The 13,733-nt window shown below is 38.4% G+C and overlaps 1 protein-coding gene across 3 annotated transcripts in view; it reads left to right on the top strand.

The window, feature by feature from the left end:
* The window catches only part of RANBP6 (RAN binding protein 6), a 318,886-nt gene that overhangs the window by 56,239 nt on the left and 248,914 nt on the right, over positions 1–13,733 (top strand). For all 3 annotated transcript variants that reach the window (XM_030877148.2, XM_030877149.2, XM_030877150.3), the window contains exon 3: positions 11,576–11,630. The gene's annotated coding sequence lies outside the window, so the exon portion shown is untranslated. The remainder of the gene's footprint in view (positions 1–11,575; positions 11,631–13,733) is intronic.

Raw genomic sequence — 13,733 nt, 5'->3', positions numbered from 1 at the left:
AAAATTATTTTTAATCCCACAATGGATTGCTATATTTTTTTCCCAAGGAAGACGACGTTATTGACCCATCTTTTTTAACATCTTTATTGGAGTATAATTGCTCCACAATGGTGTGTTAGTTTCTGCTTTATAACAAAGTGAATCAGTTATACATATACATATGTTCCCATATCTCTTCCCTCTTGCGTCTCCCTCCCTCCCACCCTCCCTATCCTACCCCTCTAGGTGGTCACAAACCACTGAGCTGATCTCCCTGTGTTATGCGGCTGCTTCCCACTAGCTATCTATTTTACGTTTGGTAGTATATATATGTCCATGCCACTCTCTCGCTTTGTCACAGCTTACCCTTCCCCCTCCCCATATCCTCAAGTCCATTCTTTAGTAGGTCTGTGTCTTTATTCCCATATTGACCCGTTTTTAGCAAAGAATAAACTTTGAATTATTTTTCTAGTAAGGATGATGGATTTATACCAATCCTTTGTAAATGTAAAGGTAAATGATACAACAAAATGGTTTTTTTCTCTTAATGTTTAGAAGCCTGTATGTTATGTTTTAGAAATAAATTATTGAAACTTGAATGTAAAAGCAAAGTCATACCACTCACCAGGTCTGGGTTGTTTGGGGATGGAAGGAGCGAGATTGTAGTAATTGATACTTGAGTCTAGAAATGATTAGGGACTTGTACCAGTGTCAGCAGTTTTAACCACTTGACTTCTTTTGTTATGGAACGTCAATGCAGAGCTTCCTGATTACATCAGCTCTTGTAAAATAATCCACATTCGTGGTTCAGATTGCTTCTAAAGAACTGACAACTCACCCTGTAGTCCGGTCATTTGCACTGCTAGATTTAACCATAGTGAGATCTGTAGGACTTTATTTCTATGATGACAGACCTACTACCATGAACATTTTGTTCATTTTAGCTGAAAAACAGGAAAAATGTTTAAATGTTTAATTGGGCCTGAAAATAAGGCATATAGTTGAAAACCTAATCCAGTAAGAATGTTTCAAGAGTAGGAGGAGAAAATTGGTAGTTAGGCTTTTCTTGTGGAAAGCCATAATATTATATTTGATTTCAGTTTGCAAGTTATTTTCATAACTGTCTCACATCATAGCCCAGCTCCATCTGTAATATATGCAGTGAGTCACCTTCCCCATAGATATTCTGCAGCATGAACTGGAATATTTGCTGCGGTTTACAGATGCACAGGTTATGGGTAACAGTCCTCACATTTCAGTAGTTGAGTTGGTCTTCATTTAGAACCAGGGTGACATTTCCTTTTAGCAGCCCTTCTACATGAACTAATTAACTTAAAAAAATAGTGAGCTATATTATAGTGTAGGATTTTCTTCTATGAAGCCCAAACATACTATCAGGATATTAAATTGGCGCTTATTTTAAGTTGGAGAGTTATTCACTCTCTTTGGTGGTGTATTTAATTGTAGCGGGAATCCTTGGGGCAATCAAATTAAAATTCAAAATCTGGTTGAATCTGAAGAACTAATGTTCTCCTCTCCGCATTTGCATGAGATGATATGTATGGGATGAAGGGGCTTGTTAGGAGGAGTTTTACGTATGGATCCTCAGAGGTAGAAGAAGAGGAATGACAGGGGAGTGGAGGGGCGAAGAGAAGGGAAAAGAAAATGATCAAAAGATATAGGAACTTCCCTAGATTAAAAATGAAGATTCTTCCTGTTGGAAACATGAAGGCTGTATATATAAAGACCTACAAAGGGTAGTAAGGGCTCTTTAAACACTACTTTGTTCCAGAGAATGGACTTTTCTTTTGATGCTTGCAGAAACACTAGTGGTTCCAAGAATTTTCTCAGACTCTGAACCAGAAACTGCCCTCATAATGCTGAAGATGAATGGCAAAGAAGCCCAAGAACTAAACTAAATAAAGGGCAGTATGAGGAGACTTTAGGGGGAATTTCACAACAGAAGGTGTTCTCGTTCCCTTTTCTCATTTGGCTGAGGAAAGTGGGGGAAACAGATTATCCCTTCCCAGAAGTTTTGATTTTGTTTTTTCTCCTTACGTGTTGGAGGATAGCAGGTTGGATGGTAAGTCCTGGGGACAACAGTAGGGAGTCATGTAAGAGAAGAATGTAGGTGAAGCTGGCACATGAGTCAGTAAAGACTTGGTCAATTATGGGCTGGTAGAAGTAGGTTGTCTGTGCTCTGCTAAGGAACTCAGGGTTCGGTGTGTTTCTCTAGTCAGGATCTAGAAATTAGGAGGATTCCTTAAAAGGGAACAGGGGGTTGTAAAAAGACATTTTGACACTTGCTTCTCACTATCACCCTCCTCCCCAGCCAACACACTTCCTGAATTACATGCAGTTTCAACAAAGGCGTAGACTGCTCTTAAAATGTCTGTAAGGGACCCAGATTACTTGACCCTTAATTAAGCAGGAAAATTTATCTGGAGGATATTCAGATTTTGAGTACTAGGAGATACACTTTCTCTCAAGGGACTGGGCACACACTGGACATCGACAGAGAGAACAGATTAGAAGCACATTTAAGGGCTGGTCCTGAGCATAGAGGACTCCAAGAAGTGACTGGGGAGACTTGGTGGCTTGGGGTGGTGGTGTGCTTAAGCCCTGAAGCTTGGCTCTGAGGGTTTAGAACTAGCAAAATGTGGGGGCCAAAGCAGTTTGACTCACTTGTAGCTGGTGGCTGCAGAGACCTGAGGGCAATCAAGCTGCTAATAGAAAACTCACAATCTTTTAAAGATTATGACCATTGTGGTGAATTTGTTGTAACACATAAAACCTACGGCTTGGACTCTACTCTGTAGTTACTTAGCTATTCTTGTCTTAAATCTGTCATGCGTGCTATGGCAACAGCATAATTACTTTATTTCCTCGATTCTGAGACACAATCAATTGTAAGACACATCTTCATTTTAATAAGAGGTTTCTAGGAGGAAGAACCTGTATTAAAGCACACACTGATTAAATCATGCAATCCCAATTTTAGAAACATTAAAACTCCATAAAATGTGAATATTAGAAGTGAAGAAATACAGTAGTAATGCAGCAAACTATAAACACTAATAGCTCTGCTTGATTCTTCTACGGGGGTTAAAAATGGACCTTCATTTGTACTGGTTCCTCTTTTTCTGAAAGAAAAGGCAGAAGGGAAATTAGCATTTATTAAATATCTGCTACAATAATAAAAATAATGGCCCCTCCCCCCCCCCCGGCCTGAGTGAGCCACAGCCCCCGAATCAGCTGCTCCTTTAACCCCGTCCTGTCTGAGCAAAGAACAGACGCCCTCCGGCGACGTACATGCAGAGGTGGGGCCAAATCCAAAGCTGAACCCCGGGAGCTGTGCGAACAAAGAAGAGAAAGGGAAATTTCTCCCAGCAGACTCAGGAGCAGCGGATTAAATCTCCACAATCAACTTGATGTACCCTGCAACTGTGGAATACCTGAATAGACAACGAATCATCCCAAATTGCGGAGGTGGACTTTGAGAGCAAGATATATTATTTTTTCCCCTTTTCCTCTTTTTGTGAGTGTGTATGTGTATGCTTCTGTGTGAGATTTTGTCTGTATAGCTTTGCTTTCACCATTTGTCCTAGGGTTCTGTCCATCCCTTTTTTGTTTGTTTGTTTTTTTACTTAAAAAATTTTTTTCCTAATAATTATTTTTTATTTTAATAACTTTATTTTATTTTATCCTCTTTCTTTCTTTCTACTTTTTCTCCCTTTTATTCTGAGCCGTGTGGTTGCAAGGCTCTTGGTGCTGCAACCAGGAGTCAGTGCTCTGCCTCTGAGGTGGGAGAGCCAACTTCAGGACACTGGTTCACAAGAGACCTCCCAGCTCCACGTAATATCAAACGGCAAAAATCTCCCAGAGATCTCCATCTCAACACCAACACCCAGCTTCACTCAACGACCAGCAAGCTACAGTGCTGGACATCCTATGCCAAACAAGTAGCAATACAGGAACACAACCCCACCCATTAGCAGAGAGGCTGCCTAAAATCATAATAAGGCCACAGACACCCCAAAACACACCACCAGATGTGGACCTGCCCACCAAAAAGACAAGATCCAGGCTCATCCACCAGAACACAGGCACTAGTCCCCTCCACCAGGAAGCCTACACAACCCAATGAACCAACCGTAGCCACTGGGGGAAGACACCAAAAACAACGGGAACTACGAACCTGCAGCCTGCAAAAAGGAGACCCCAAACACAGTAAGATAAGCAAAATGAGAAGAGAAAAACACACAGCAGATGAAGGAGCAAGATAAAAACCCACCAGACCTAACAAATGAAGAGGAAATAGGCAGTCTACCTGAAAAATAGTGCAGAATAATGATAGTAAAGATGATCCAAAATCTTGGAAATAGAATAGAGAAAATGCAAGAAACATTTAACATGGACCTAGAAGAATTAAAGAGGAAACAAGCAATGATGAACAACACAATAAATGAAATTAAAAATACTCTAGAAGGGATCAATAGCAGAATAACTGAGGCAGAAGAACGGATAAGTGACCTGGAAGATAAAATAGTGGAAATAACTACTGCAGAGCAGAATAAAGAAAAAAGAATGAAAACAACTGAGGACAGTCTCAGAGACCTCTGGGACGATGTTAAATGCACCAACATTCGAATTATAGGGGTCCCAGAATAAGAAGAGAAAAAGAAAGGGACTGAGAAAATATTTGAAGAGATTATAGTCGAAAAGTTCCTTAATATGGGAAAGGAAATAGTCAGTCAAGTCCAGGAAGCACAGAGAGTCCCATACAGGATAAATCCAAGGGGAAAAACACAAAGACAAATATTAATCAAACTGTCCAAAATTAAATACAAAGAAAACATATTAAAAGCAGCAAGGGAAAAACAACAAATAACACACAAGGGAATCCCCATAAGGTTAACAGCTGATCTTTCAGCAGAAACTCTGCAAGCCAGAAGGGACTGGCAGGACATATTTAAAGTGATGAAGGAGAAAAACCTACAACCAAGAATACTCTACCCAGCAAGGATCTCATTCAGATTTGATGGAGAAATTAAAACCCTTACAGACAAGCAAAAGCTGAGAAGGTTCAGCACCACCAAACCAGCTTTACAACAAATGCTAAAGGAACTTCTCTAGGCAAGAAATACAAGAGAAGGAAAAGACCTACAATAACAAACCCAAAACAATTAAGAAAATGGGAATAGGAACATACATATTGATAATTACCTTAAATGTAAATGGATTAAATGCTCCCACCAAAAGACACAGACTGGCTGAATGGATATAAAAACAACACCCATATATATGCTCTCTACAAGAGACCCACTTCAGACCTAGGGAGATGTACAGAATGAAAGTGAGGGGATGGAAAAAGATATTCCATGCAAATGGAAACCAAAAGAAAGCTGGAGTAGCAATTCTCATATCAGACAAAGTAGACTTTAAAATAAAGATTATTACAAGAGACAAAGAAGGACACTACATAATGATCAAGGGATCGATCCAAGAAGAAGATATAACAATTGTAAATATTTATTCACCCAATATAGGAGCACATCAATACATAAGGCAAATACTAACAGCCATAAAAGGGGAAATCGACAGTAACACATTCATAGTAGGGGACTTTAACACCCCACTTTCACCAATGGACAGATCATCCAAAATGAAAATAAATAAGGAAACACAAGCTTTAAATGATACATTAAACAAGATGGACTTAATTGATAATTATAGGACATTCCATCCAAATATAACAGAATACGCATTTTTCTCAAGTACTCATGGAACATTCTTCAGGATAGATCATATCTTGGGTCACAAATCAAGCCTTGGTAAATTTAAGAAAATGGAAATTCTATCAAGTATCTTTTCCGACCACAATGCTATGAGACTAGATATCAGTAACAGGAAAAATCTGTAAAAAATACAAACACATGGAGGCTAAACAATACACTACTTAATAACGAAGTGATCACTGAAGAAATCAAAGAGGAAATAAAAATATACCTAGAAACAAATGACAATGGAGACACGACGACCCCAAAACTATGGGATGCAGCAAAAGCAGTTCTAAGTGGGAAGTTTATAGCAATACAATCCTACCTTAAGAAACAGGAAACATCTCGAATAAACAACCTAACTTTGCACCTAAAGCAATTAGAGAAAGAAGAACAAAAAAACCCGAAAGTTAGCAGAAGGAAAGAAATCATAAAGATCTGATCAGCAATAAATGAAAAAGAAATGAAGGAAACGATAGCAAAGATCAATAAAACTAAAAGCTGGTTCTTTGAGAAGATAAACAAAATTGATAAACCATTAGCCAGACTCATCAAGAAAAAAAGGGAGAAGACTCAAATCAATAGAATTAGAAATGAAAAAGGAGAGGTAACAACTGACACTGCAGAAATAAAAGAGATCATGAGAGATTACTACAAGCAACTCTATGACGATAAAATGGACAACCTGCAAGAAGTGGACAAATTCTTAGAAATGCACAACCTGCCAAGACTGAATCAGGAAGAAATAGAAAATATGAACAGACCAATCACAAGCACTGAAGTTGAAACTGTGATTAAATATCTTCCAACAAACAAAAGCCCAGGACCAGATGGCTTCACAGGCGAATTCTATCAAACATTTAGAGAAGAGCTAACACCTATCCTTCTCAAACTCTTCCAAAATAGAGCAGAGGGAGAACACTCCCAAACTCGTTCTACGAGGCCACTATCACCCTGATACCAAAACCAGACAAAGATGTCACAAAGAAAGAACATTACAGGCCAATATCACTGATGAACACAGATGCAAAAATCCTCTACAAAATACTAGAAAACAGAATTCAACAGCACATGAAAAGGATCATACACCATGATCAAGTGGGGTTTATTCCAGGAATGCAAGGATTCTTCAATATACGCAAATCAATCAACGTGATACACCCTATTAACAAATTGAAGGAGAAAAACCATATGATCATCTCAATAGATGCAGAGAAAGCTTTTGACAAAATTCAACACCCATTTATGATAAAAACCCTGCAGAAAGTAGGCATAGAGGGAACTTTCCTCAACATAATAAAGGCCATATATGACAAACCCACAGCCAACATCGTCCTCAATGGTGAAAAACTGAAAGCATTTCCACTAAGATCAGGAACAAGACAAGGTTGCCCACTCTCACCACTCTTATTCAACATAGTTTTGGAAGTTTTAGCCACAGCAATCAGAGAAGAAAAGGAAATAAAAGGAATCCAAATTGGAAAAGAAGAAGTAAAGCTCTCACTGTTTGCAGATGACATGATAGTATACATAGAGAATCCTAAAGAAGCTACCAGAAAACTACTAGAGCTAATCAATGAATTTGGTAAAGTAGCAGGATAGAAAATTAATGCACAGAAATCTCTGGCATTCTTATACACTAATGATGAAAAATTGGAAAGTGAAATTAAGAAAACACTCCCATTTACCACTGCAACAAAAAGAAAAAATATCTAGGAATAAACCTACCTAAGGAGACAAAAGACCTGGATGCAGAAAATTATAAGACACTGATGAAAGAAATTAAGGATGATACAAATAGATGGAGAGATATACCATCTTCTTGGGTTGGAAGAATCAAGATTGTGAAAATGACTCTACTACCCAAAGCAATCTACAGATTCTTGCAATCCCTCTCAAACTACCACTGGCATTTTCCACAGAACTAGAACAAAAAATTTCACAATCTGTATGGAAACACAAAAGACCCCGAATAGCCAAAGCAATCTTGAGAACAAAAAACGGAGCTGGAGGAATCAGGCTCCCTGACTTCAGACTATATGACAAAGCTAGAGTAATCAGTATGGTACTGGCACAAAAACAGTACTATAGATCAATGGAACAGGATAGAAAGCCCAGAGATAAACCCACGCACATATGGTCACCTTATCTTTGATAAAGGAGGCAGGAATGTACAGTGGAGAAAGGACAGCCTCTTCAGTAAGTGGTCCTGGGAAAACTGAGCAGGTACATGTAAAATATGAGATTAGAATACTCCCTAACACCATACACAAAAATAAGCTCAAAATGGATTAAAGACCTAAATGTAAAGCCAGGAACTCTCAAACTCTTAGAGGAAAACATAGGCAGAATACTCTATGACATAAATCACAGCAAGATCCTTTTTGACCCACCTCCTAGAGAAATGGAAATAAAAACAAAAATAAACAAATGGGACCTAATGAAACTTAAAAGCTTTTGCACAGCGAAAGAAACCATAAACAGGACCAAAAGACAGCCCTCAGAATGGGAGAAAATATTTGCAAATGAAGCAACCGACAAAGGATTAATCTCCAAAATTTACAAGCAGCTCATGCAGCTCAATAACAAAAAAACAAACAACCCAATCCAAAAATGGACAGAAGACCTAAATAGACATTTCTCCAAGGAAGATATACAGATTGCCAACAAACACATGAAAGAATACCCAACATCATTAGAGAAATGCAAATCAAAACTACAATGAGGTATCACCTCACACCAGTCAGAATGGCCATCATCAAAAAATCTAGAAACAATAAATGCTGGAGAGGGTGTGGAGAAAAGGGAACGCTCTTGCACTGTGGTGGGAATGTGAATTGGTACAGCCACTATGGAGAACAGTATGGAGGTTCCTTAAAAAACCAAAAGTAGAATTACCATATGACCCAGCAATCCCACTACTGGGCATATACCCTGAGAAAACCATAATTCAAAAAGAGTCATGTACCAAAATGTTCATTGCAGCTTTATTTACAATAGCCAGGAGATGGAAACAACCTAAGTATCCATCATCGGATGAATGGATAAAGAAGATGTGGCACATATATACAATGGAATATTACTCAGCCATAAAAAGAAACGAAATTGAGTTATTTGTGGTGAGGTGGATGGACCTAGAGTCTGTCATACAGAGTGAAGTAAGTCAGAAAGAGAAAGACAAATACCGTATGCTAACACATATTTATGGAATCTAAGAAAAAAAAATGTCATGAAGAACCTAGGGCTAAGACGGGAATAAAGACACAGACCTACTAGAGAATGGACTTGAGGTTATGGGGAGGAGGAAGGGTAAGCTGTGACAAAGTGAGAGAGTGGCATGGACATACATACACGACCAAACGTAAAATAGATAGCTAGTGGGAAGCAGCCTCATAGCACAGGGAGATCAGCTCGGTGCTTTGTGACCACCTGGAGGGGTGGGATAGGGAGGGTGAGAGGGAGGGAGATGCAATAGGGAAGAGATATGGGAACATATGTATATGTATAACTGATTCACTTTGTTATAAAGCAGAAACTAACACACCATTGTAAAGCAATTACACCCCAATAAAGAAGTTAAAAAAATAATAAAAGTAATGGAGATACCTAATGTTAATTGATTACTTATTATGTGCCAGGAATTGTTCTAAGTGCTTTCACATATGTTATTTCATTTAATCCTCATAATAATCTTGAGAGGTAGGTATTAGAAATACTATTAATCTCTGTGAGACTCAGTTTCCCATTTCTGCAGATCAAGAAACTGAGATGCACAGAAAATAACTTGCCACACAGTTATTAAGTAGCAAATTTGGGTTATTACTCTATAAACCTAGGGCTGCTTCATTTTTTTAAACTCATACTTAAACTCTTTATTATCTTTCTTACTTCTGAAATATAAATATGCATGTAAAAGTATATATATGTACTTTAAAAAATTATAAATGTAAATAACTATGTACTCACCACTCAACTAACAAAATGTGTTTCCAGTGTTTTTGAAGCATGATATGTGTCCTTCTCATTCTATTTCCTTCCACCCAGTTAACCTCTATTCGAAATTTTGGGGTGATCATTCCTTTTTTTCTTCATAAGTTTTTACCTCTTTTGTGTCTATAGATAATGTATTATTTAGTTTTGCCAGTTTTTGAACTTTATTTTTATTGAGGTATAATTGACACATAACAGTTTAGGGGGTATACTATAATGATTTGATATTTGTATATTTGTTGACCCTTGAACAACAGAGGTTTGGACTGCACAGGTCCATTTATACATGGATTTTTTTCAGTAAATACGTACTTTAGTACTACATGATCCACAGTTGGTTAAATCCATAGTTGTGGAACCATGGATATATTGGGCCAACTGTACATTATATGTAGATTTTCAGCTCTGAGGGGATTGGCATCCCTAACCCCTGTGTTGTTCAAGGGTCAACTTTATTGTGAAATGATCACTATAATAAATCTAGTTAACATCTGTCACTATTTTTGAATGTTGTATAAATGGAATCATACCTTATGTATTCTTCTGTGACTTGCCCACTGTTTTTAAGATTCATCCATGTTGGTGGTATTGCTATAATTTATTCATTTTCACTGCTGTATAGTAGTTCTTAGTATGTATATAACACAACATATTTAAACATTCTATCTATGAAAGTTCTTTGCTAAGACACTGAGTGACTTGAAGGTGAGTTTCCCTGGTATACCACCCCAGGCCAGAAACCTGTCTGAAGTCTATTCCTGCATATACACTTAATGTTTTCTTGCACATGTGACTTCATATTTGTTCACAATAGACTCTTCTTTCCTGAAATATATCCTGAAACATATTTGATGTGTTATTTTCCAGCCTCATTTCTTCCACTTCTCATCATATACTTTGTACTCCAGGGCTAAATTACTGCAGTTCTGAAAACTTCAAATTCACTGTGTCCGCTTGCCCCTAGGCCTTTGCACATGTTTCTCTTTCTGCCTGGAATGCTTATTTCATGGGTAACTCTTGCCCACCTATCAGGAGTCGTCTGGTTGCAAAAGTCTTCTTCCAGGGGCTTCCCTGGTGGTAGAGTGGTTAAGAATCCTCCTGCCAATGCAGGGGACACGGGTTCAAGCCCCGGTCCAGGAAGATCCCACATGACGCGGAGCAGCTAAGCCCATGAACCCCAACTACTGAGCCTGCGTGCCACAACTACTGAAGCCCGCGTGCCTAGAGCCCGTGCTCCGCAAAAGAGAAGCCACCGCAATGAGAAGCCCGCACACCGCAGTGAAGAGTAGCCCCTGCTTGCCACAACTAGAGAAAGCCTGCGCACAGCAACGAAGACCCAATGCAGCCAAGAATAAAATAATAATAATAATTTTAAAACGCCTTCTTCCATTACCTTCTGGTTTGGGCCTTCTCCTTGAGTTAACAGAGGGGACTTCCTGCTGTCATCTCAGGGTTTAGTCTGAGTTGGTTTTCTGGAGTATCCAATATATTACTGAATAAAACTGCATATTGCACTTGGTGCCTGGAAAGACTATGAAAGGTCTGTTTTGTATACTAGTAACTCCAATGAACAGGAAACATGGAAATAACCATTGTTAAGAAATGTCCTTAGGTTGGGGGTAGGGCACAAATCACATCCTTGTTGGTGAAAGAGAGATGGAAAAATAAAGATTATTTTCATTTGCCTTCAGGTCTTTTGGCTAGATTCCAGAGGACTTTCTCCAAGGGCAACAAGATAAAAGCCACCCTCTTTGCCTGGAATTAGCTCTCTGGCATGGGAAAGAAAACCTCTCATTTTTTTCCCTCTTTATGTTTTTCTGGCACAGCTGCTTATCTATTGGATATCTCACCAAGAAGTGCCTCAAGGGATGAGTGGAGATGGTAAGTAAAAATCATATATTTGGTTATATACTTTTAAAGAAATAACCTGTTGATTTTTTACTAGTTTTACATTTTTTAAAGAAGGGCTTATGCAGACTGTTTTTATTTGTAACACACATTTTTTAATGTTTTTGTAATTTTTCAAAAATTTTTATTGGAGTATAGTTGAGTTACAATGCTGTGTTAGTTTCAGGTGTACAGTAAAGTGAATCAGTCATACATACACATATATCCACTCTTTTTTAGATTTTTTTCCCATATAGGCCATTACAGAGTACTGAGTAGAATTCCCTGTGCTGTACAGTATGTCCTTAATAGTTATCTATTTTATATATAGTAGTATGTATATGTCAGTCCCAATCTCCCAATTTATCCCTCCCCACCTTACCCCCTGGTAACCATAAGTTTGTTTCCTACATCTGTAACTCTATTTCTGATTTGTAGATAAGTTCATTTGTACCCTTTTTTTTTAGATTCCATGTATAAGCAATATCATATGATATTTGTCTTTCTCTGTCTGACTTACTTCACTCAGTATGACAATCTCTAGGTCTACCCATGTTGCTGCAAATGGCATTATTTCATTCTTTTTTATGGCTGAGTAATATTCCATTGTAAATATGTACCACATTTTTTTTTCTTTTTTTCTTTTTGTTTTGTGATTTTTGCTGTGCTGTGCGGCATGCAGGATCTTAGTTCCCCAACCAGGGATCGAACCCATGCCCCCTGCAGTGGAAGCATAGAGTCTTAACCACTGGACTGCCAGGGAAGTCCCTTTACCACATCTTCTTTATCCATTCCTCTGTTGATGGACATTTGGGTTGCTTCCATGTCCTGGCTATTGTAAACAGTGCTGCAGTGAACATTGGTGTGCATGTGTCTTTTTGAATCATGGTTTTCTCCAGATATATGCTCAGGAGTGGAATTGCTGGGTCATACGGTAGCTCTATTTTTAGTTTCTTAAGGAACCTCCATATTGTCCTCCATAGTGGCTGTACCAATTTACATTCCCACCAAAAGTGTAGGAGGGTTCCCTTCTCTCCACACCCTCTCCAGCATTTATGGTTTGTAGATTTTTTGATGATGGCCATTCTGACCAGTGTGAGATGATATCTCATTGTAGTTTTGATTTGCATTTCTCTAATGATTAGTGATGTTGAACATTCTTTCATGTGTTTGTTGGCAATCTGTATATCTTCTTTGGAGAAATGTCTATTTAGGTCTTCTGCCCATTTTTGGATTGGATTGTTTGGTTTTTTGATATTGAGCTGCATGAGCTGCTTGTAAATTTTGGAGATTAATCCTTTGTCAGTTGCTTCATTTGCAAATATTTTCTCCCATTCTGAGAGTTGTCTTTTCGTCTTGTTTATGGTTAATGTCCATTTTCTATTCCAGAATTTCACCCACAATACCACATTACATTTAGTCCTAGTGCCGTCCTAGCTAGGCCTGTGACAGTTTTTTGGACTTACCTTGTTTTTGATGACATTGACAGTTTTGAGTAGTGTTAGTCAAGTGTTTTGTAGAATGTCTATCAATTTGAGGTTGTCTGATGTTTGGGGGAGGATGACCACAGAGGAGAGTGCCATTCTCATCACATTATATCAAGGGTACTTGACATCACTGAATTTACATACTTTTTAATATCTTTAATTAAATGGCTGAGTGGTGAGACCATTGATATTGGAGTCTGAAGACTGAATTCAGATCATGGTTCTGTCATTTCTTAGTGTGTGACTTGGTAAAGTTGCTTACTCCCTCTATTCCTTGTATCTTTGTCTGTAAAGTGAGGCTAGTGATACTATCTACCTTATTAAATTAGTAGATACATGAAAAGCACTTAGAGCAGTGTCTGGCACAGAGGAAGTAGGATGTAGGTTCTGATTTTTTTTTTAATAACTTTATTTATTTATTTTTGGTTGCATTGGGTCTTCATTGCTGTGTGTGGGATTTCTCTAGTTGTGGTGAGCAGGGGCTACTCTTCGTCGTGGTGCGTGGGCCTCTCATTGCGGTGGCTTCTCTTGCTATGGAGCACTGGCTCTAGGTGCGCAGGCTTTAGTAGTTGCAGCATGTGGGCTCAGTAGTTGTGGCTTGTGGCCTCTA

Source organism: Globicephala melas, chromosome 6 (assembly GCF_963455315.2).
Source record: "Globicephala melas chromosome 6, mGloMel1.2, whole genome shotgun sequence".
In the NCBI taxonomy this organism is placed as follows: Eukaryota; Metazoa; Chordata; class Mammalia; order Artiodactyla; family Delphinidae; genus Globicephala; species Globicephala melas.
The sequence above is the reverse complement of the archived record's forward strand: the minus strand, read 5'-3'. Positions and strand labels throughout refer to the sequence as shown.